Source organism: Tupaia chinensis, unplaced genomic scaffold (assembly GCF_000334495.1).
Source record: "Tupaia chinensis unplaced genomic scaffold, TupChi_1.0 Scaffold000283_1, whole genome shotgun sequence".
In the NCBI taxonomy this organism is placed as follows: Eukaryota; Metazoa; Chordata; class Mammalia; order Scandentia; family Tupaiidae; genus Tupaia; species Tupaia belangeri.
Genome location: NW_006159766.1, coordinates 517,583 through 524,948, shown reverse-complemented (window position 1 = coordinate 524,948; position 7,366 = coordinate 517,583). Strand labels below are relative to the sequence as shown.

The following is a 7,366-nucleotide window of genomic DNA, read 5'->3' as shown; positions in this document are numbered from 1 at the left end:
AGTGGGTGTTCTCCCTCCTCTTCTCTCTCTCTCTCCCTCTCTCTCTCTCTCTCTCTCTCTCTCTGCCTCTGGTAAGCACATGTGCCCTCTGGTGGAGAGAGAGAGAGAGAGAGAGAGAATAAAACGGAAGAATTCTCGGATGCGTTGTGCCAGTCTGTTCTCTGGGGCTCTCACAGAACCCCCAATCGGGTTACAAATATGGACAGTAAGTTCATTTCGCTGGTGCAGGAGGCCCAGAGTCCCAGGGCGCGGCCTGGTACGGGCCGGCCTTTGCGCTATGGCGTGCATTGGGGCGAGTGGAAGGGCAAGGAGCATGAGCGGAAGAGGGAGGCATCTGCGCCAGGCCCACCTTAGCCCCGGGGATGGGGTGGGAGAGGTCCCCCATCAATCCACCTGACCCGATGGCTTCCCAGCGGCCCCAGCTGTCAGGACTGGCGAAGTGGGGCTTGGTTGCAGCGTGCATTTTGGAGGGACAGTCTAGCCATAGCGGTGATGAAGACAGCTGTCACTTAATGAATGACGCGTCTTTCCCATAGGTTTTTGCCATAGGGCGCGTGTGCTCGCCAGAGAAGAGAAAGACAGACAGACAGAGACAGAGACAGAGACAGAGGGAGAGAAAGTGAGCAGTCACCCCCGAGGGGATGGCCACGATGCAATCCTTTCTCCTCCATTCTCCTCTCAGGACCGGGCATTACCGTGAGGGGCGGAATTTTCAAGCCACCAGTCAGGGACTCTAACCATGGTGGGCCCTGTGGGACTCGAGCTGCCTTAACCACTATGTCACCGACTGGCCCCACATTTCCCCCCATTCCAAAGCATTTCATGTGTTGTCAGGCCTCAGAAGGCTAGAAAGGTAGAAAGACTATTTCTTTAAGGTTTTCAATGTATGTATATTCTGTCCTATAAAACATTTTGGGGGGCAGGCCGATTGTTTGGTGGTCAAGGAGACTGGGTCCCATATGACCAACAGCATTGTTCAAGACATGGACCCGGCAGCTTGAGGAAGACACCAGGCACATGTCCACTCATGCTCCAAATCCCAGAAGGATAATGGGGAGAAGGGACTATGGCGCAGCCACGCCTTTGGGGGGGATTTCTCCCTTTCCCCCTCCCCTCTCTCTGCCTCTCCCCGGTGAACATGTGTGCCCTGTAGCAAAATCTAAACAGAAACATCTAGTTGTCCCCACTTTGATTCTACTGCTTTTATTGACAATGATTGAGGGCTAGACACTTTTTAAATTGCTTTACTTGTGGGGCCAGCAGTTGGCATAATGGCCATGTTGCTGGACTCTCATGTAGTCAACTGTGGTTTGAGTCCCAGACCCGGTGGCTTAAAATCATGCAGGGAAGCTGGGGGTGCCCAAGATCCCGAGAGGAGAATGGAGGAGAAGGGATTGTGGTGTGGACGTCCCCCCCGGGGGGGCGATTTCTCGCTTTCTGTCTCTCTGTCTCTCTCTGTCTGTCTGGCGAGCGCATGCGCCCTATAGCAAAAACCTCTCCCCCCAAAAAAAGTGCTTTACTTGTAAAATTTACTTAGTCCTCGTCACAGCCCTAGGAAGTAATCTTAGTATTATTCCGAAAATACACACATTTCTTTAAACAGCCTCGTCCTGCAGGCTGGACTAGGATTGCAGTGTACAATGAGGAGGCGGCAGGTCAGACACGCAGCTTCTCTGAGTGACTTCAAACCAGAGACACTAGGGTCTGGGAAAATCCGATTAAATATGAGCGAGCTTTCTCTAAGAAAGGCATCGGAATAAAAAGTGTAAAATGAAAAAGACCCCAGAGCGTGTGAGTCCCCCCACTGTGGGGCGTGCTTCAGTCTGACAGTGAACCGGAATTGCAGGTGTGCTTCTCAACGCCAAGGGTAAAAATATTAGGTCGTTGGACAAGTCATGGTATATTTTTCTGTGCAAAAATGCGGCCTGGCTTTCCTGACCCCAGGGTATCAGAGCTTCACAGGTGACCTCCCAGGACGGACCGCCGCGGGAAAGGGCTGGACCGCACGGCCCTCCTCAGAAAGAACCGTTCTTAACCTTCGCTGACCCCAGGCCTTGTCACCTCAATGTCAAGCAATGTACGGGGTCATTGGAAAAGTCATGACATGGTTTTCTATGCAAAAATGCATGACGACTTTTCCAGCAACCCCGTAGAAGACACGGGCATCCTTTTTCCTCAAATGCTTTCTGACAGAGCTGTTCTCCGGTTAACGACCGCTCGGACCCACGACCAGGTCCCCTCCCCGTTCCCAGTCTTTGTTCCCACAGTCACTTAGCGTTCACTCCAGGAAACGTTCCCGGTCACACAGACTGCCCCTTCCGTTTATGAATCTGTGCTGTGCTGTGCACCCACAGTGGCATTCAGAATGACAATGACCGGCCAGGTTTCTGTCACTGCTGGGGTGTCATTGTCACTCTCTGGCGCTAATCTAACATGAGCTTTCTGTATAGATGGTGAGGTGCCACGCTAGTGTGGGGCCATGGTATCTGTCCAGAACTACCACATGTTATGGCACCACGACACACCTCGAGACACCTGCCTTCAGGGCCTCGTTTACCCACCGACGCGTTTAGTGACCCGGCCGGAGGGTGGGGCCGGTTGTTAAGCGAGGAGCCCTTTTCCTCAAACCTGCCGCTCACCTCCCGTGCTCCTGCCGCTCCAGCCGCATGTTCTTCAAGTGCATGCGTCAAATCCATACTGAGTGAATATTTTTGCCTAAACCAAAATGGTCAAATACTTAGAACAGCAGACCGTAAGGAAAGCAACAGGTTCTCTGCTCCCCTAGCCGTGGTCTCGACGGGATCGGGTCACCTGGCCCTCCCACGTGGGTAAAGCATGTGGCACGTTCGGACCCCTCCCCACAACCACTGTACACACAGAATCTCAGCCGTAGCTTGTCCTAACGCTGCATTAAGCGAGTCCTCTTGCTTTCCGATATCATTGTTAATTGTTCATTTTTATTTTTTAGGCTTTTGCCAAAGGGCATGTGCACTTGCTGGATGGAGAAACAGACAGAGAGGCAAAGTGAGAAATCAGCCCCCAGGGGCCATGGCCACTCTGCGATTCCTTCTCCATTTTCCTCCTGGGATTTTGGGCATGCACACGCATGTGCCCGGCGAGTTTCTAACAGCTGACTCGAACCATCTTCGACTGTGTGGGAGTTCAGCAACGGAACCACGACACCATCTGCTGGTCCTTCTCCAGTATGTTTTTAAAAACTCAGATGGTTGGGGTGTCCCATGGCGTTGTTCACCCACTAGTCCTTAGCCTCTGTGAGCATCAGACACAGTCGTCCTCCACATCCAGGCTGGAGCCCGATGCATGGAAAAAGGCCATCTGCTGATTTTGTTCCAGATGTGTCCCTGGTCACACCGGTCAGATTCTACAGATGCTAATAATTGATTTTGAAAAGACATTGGGGCACCTGCTGGAGTGGTGGTTAAGGCAACTGGGTCCCACATGGCCAACTTCACAGTTCAAATCCTGGAGCTGGCAGCTTGACAAACACTCCAGGTGTGTGTGCATGCGTGCTCAAAATCCTGAGAGGAAGGGACCAGCAGTTAGCGTAATAGCTATGTCGCTGGACTCCCATGTAGTCGACCGCGGTTCGAATCCCAGATCCGGTGGCTTAAACTCACACCCGGCGCGTGTGCGTGCGTGCCCAAGATCCCGAGGAGAATGGAGGAGAAGGGATGGCAGTGTGGCCATCCCCTCCCCCGGGGGGGGTGACTTCTTACTTTCTGTCTCTCTGTTGCTCTCTGTCTTTCCAGCGAGCACAGGCGCCCTAGAGCAAAAACCTCTCAAAAAAAAAGAAAAAAAAACCTAATGAGGACCGTTGCCATAAAGGATGGCAATTAAAATGAAGTCTGCGCAGCTACGATTTAGCTTGCCATTCTCGACCCAGCACACATACAGAATTATTTCATTTAACTTTATTTATTTATTTAAGTTCATCCAGAGAGAGAGAGAGAGAGAAAGTGAGAAAGCAAACCATCGGGTCCGGGACTTGAACTGCCATTAGCCACGTGAGAATCCAGCATCCTTAACCACCACACCACCTGCCGGCCCTCAGTATGCATACATACTAGAGTTACTCGGGAGCTTAGAATAGATATTGTTACTCAGCCACTTCCCCAGTTATCTCGGATCACTCATCTGGCTGGGGTGGGACCCCAGACTTCGCGGGTACACAGGACGATTGGAAATGACAGGCATGGCTGACGATTAAGCTGACTCAGTGGAACTGTCTGGGCAAGGCAGCCAGCATGAGCCGGATCGAGAGGAGCACCACTAACTGGTCACGTGTCAGAAATGCGGATCTGGGGGCCCACTGTACCTACCGTGGGATCAGGCAGCCTTTTCTTTCTTTTTCTTTCTTTCTTTCTTTCTTTCTTTCCTTCCTTCCTTCCTTCCTTCCTTCCTTCTTTCTTCCTTCCTTCCTTCCTTCCTTCCTTCTTTCTTCCTTCCTTCCTTCCTTCCTTCCTTCTTTCTTCCTTCCTTCCTTCCTTCCTTCCTTCTTTCTTCCTTCCTTCCTTCCTTCCTTCCTTCTTTCTTCCTTCCTTCCTTCCTTCCTTCCTTCTTTCTTCCTTCCTTCCTTCCTTCCTTCCTTCTTTCTTCCTTCCTTCCTTCCTTCCTTCCTTCTTTCTTCCTTCCTTCCTTCCTTCCTTCCTTCTTTCTTCCTTCCTTCCTTCCTTCCTTCCTTCTTTCTTCCTTCCTTCCTTCCTTCCTTCCTTCTTTCTTCCTTCCTTCCTTCCTTCCTTCCTTCTTTCTTCCTTCCTTCCTTCCTTCCTTCCTTCTTTCTTCCTTCCTTCCTTCCTTCCTTCCTTCTTTCTTCCTTCCTTCCTTCCTTCCTTCCTTCTTTCTTCCTTCCTTCCTTCCTTCCTTCCTTCTTTCTTCCTTCCTTCCTTCCTTCCTTCCTTCTTTCTTCCTTCCTTCCTTCCTTCCTTCCTTCTTTCTTCCTTCCTTCCTTCCTTCCTTCCTTCTTTCTTCCTTCCTTCCTTCCTTCCTTCCTTCTTTCTTTCTTTCTTTCTTTCTTTTTCTTTCTTTCTTTCTTTTCTTTCTTTTTTTTTTTTTCCTGCCAGAAAGACCTCTGCAGTGGGCATCCGCCAGGGCCCACTTGAGAGGTGAGGGAAGACAAGGGTTTTTAGAGCTAAAATGGGTGTGTGTGACATGGGTTGTTTTGAAACAATTGTCTTTGGCTACCTGGACCAGTTCCAGGGTGGCTTCGGCCCACGGTTGGCCAGGCAGTTGCTGGGCAGCTGTCCTCACACAAGGCTTTTGTGTAAGGTTGTGGTGGCCGTTGTGCAAGGCCGTGGTTGCAGCAGATGCCTGGGTGATAGCTGTCATTAGGTAATCATGCGTGAGAACCTCCCCTTCGCGTCTTTCCCAGGCTGCATTGTGTCAGGGTTTGACACGAGTGACACCATTTTGGTTCTGACAACTCGGTCTAGGCTGCACCCTGGAGCAACCTGGAACACTGAGCAAAGACTGAAGCCGGGTCCACGCCCAGGTGTTTTGAGGTCAGTGGGGTGTGGCGTGTGCGTCCGAGGACTGGAAGGTACAAAGGTGACTGTGCAGCCTGGGCTGAGAACCCTGGAGGGCTTCTTGGTTTGTGTTTCTCTCCTCCTCCTCACACTTATCAGGCTTCTTGTATGTGACGGTAACGGGGAAGCGAGAAGTAGGTCGTCTTCTTGGGTCTGGTTTCCTGAGCATTGCGAAATTTACACGTAGTCAGTTACTCCGCAGGGCAGGACAGTGTGAACGCTTAGCACCTGCTGTGTTTTATTTCATGTCGCTATCTGAATGATAAGATCATTTCAATCGGTATGCATTGCAGCACCAGCAGTTGGCATGATGGTTGTCTCACTGGACTCCCACATAGTCAACCGCGGTTCAAGTCCTAGACCAGAAGATTTAAAACTCACGCTGGGCACTTGTGCATGCGTACCCAAGATCCCAAGAGGAGAATGGAGGAGAAGGGATTGTGGTGTGGCCATTCCCCTTGGGGGGGTAATTTTTCGCTTTCTGTCTTTCCAGTGAGCGCACACACCCCATAGCAAAAGTCTCTCTTAAAAAAAGAAAGAAAAGTATGCATCGTTTTGTGCATTAACATCTGAGTGAAGGCCGGCATGTGTCCAGGTGTTCGGAGTCTGAGAGCACCTCCCCCTGTGGCTTTATTTCATGTGGTACTGTCAGTGTGGCCGTCCCGCTGTTGGTATATAATACACGTTTTTCATTCTTGCTTTAAAAACCAGAGCTTGGTTGTATATTTATTCCACTTTCCAAAAATGGAGACGTTACCTAGCTTGTGTCCCTGCTCATTAGTCACCCCCCACTCGGTGACGACGCTTAGAACAGTGCCAGACCTCGCCTCAAACCCGTGTTCCCACTGACGAAGATTCCCCCGGGAGTCCTCTTCTGGGACTTGTGAAATACGAGTCCCAGAGGTGTCTGCAGAAATGTGGTCAGTGAGGGGTGTAATGGCTATGTCGCTGAACTCCCGTGTAGTCGACTGTGGTTTGAGTCCTGGACCCGGTGGCTTAAACTCACGTTGGGCGCCTGTGCATGTGTACCCAAGATCCCAAGAGGAGAATGGAGGAGAAGGGATTGTGGTGTGGCCATTCCCCTTGGGGGGTAATTTCTTGCTTTCTGTCTTTCCAGTGAGCGCACACACTCCATAGCAAAAGTCTCTCTTAAAAAAGAAAGAAAGAAGCATATCCAAGATCCTGAGAGGAGAATGGAGGAGAAGAGATTGCGGTGTGGCCATCTCCCCCAAGCGGTGATTTCTTGCTTTCTGTCTCTCTCTATCTTTCTGGTGAGTGCACACGCCCTGTAGCAAAAACCTCTCCATGGAAAAAAAAAAAAAAAAGAAAGAAAGAAAGAAGAAAGAGAAAGAAAAGAAACGTGGTCGGTGAGCATTTGCGTGAGGCTCTGTGCAGTGTGCGGCCTGTTACTGCAGCGTAGCTTCAACACTCAGAGCCGCCCCACTGACTCTCAGTAAGGCCCTGTTATCCAACAGAGGAGCACCCAAAGGGGAGGCCACTAGCCTCGAGCCCTCCCACCCAGAGATTCAGCAGGCAGCTCACGGGCAGGGTGCCCCCCCCACGAGGCCAACCCGCCCGGCCTTCGCCTCCCAACGCCCTGCCTGCATTCTCTCCCCTCCGTGCTGCAGCTCACGAGGAACTCTTGACTCTCATCTGTACCCCAGACTTCTGCAGCCCCAGTCTCACCCCAGCCCTGCCCCTCTCACACTGAAACACGCCCACGTTTAGGGGAGAAGAGACACTGTACGTGAGGAGACTCGCCTCCTGGGGGGCAGCAGAGCCGGCGAGGACAGAGACGGGGCAGGAGCCGGGGGGCTGGCCAG

The 7,366-nt window shown here is 51.6% G+C and overlaps 1 protein-coding gene across 2 annotated transcripts in view; it reads left to right on the top strand.

The window, feature by feature from the left end:
• The window catches only part of TMEM154 (transmembrane protein 154), a 58,854-nt gene that overhangs the window by 15,639 nt on the left and 35,849 nt on the right, over nucleotides 1-7,366 (top strand). The gene's annotated exons all lie outside the window — the stretch shown is intronic.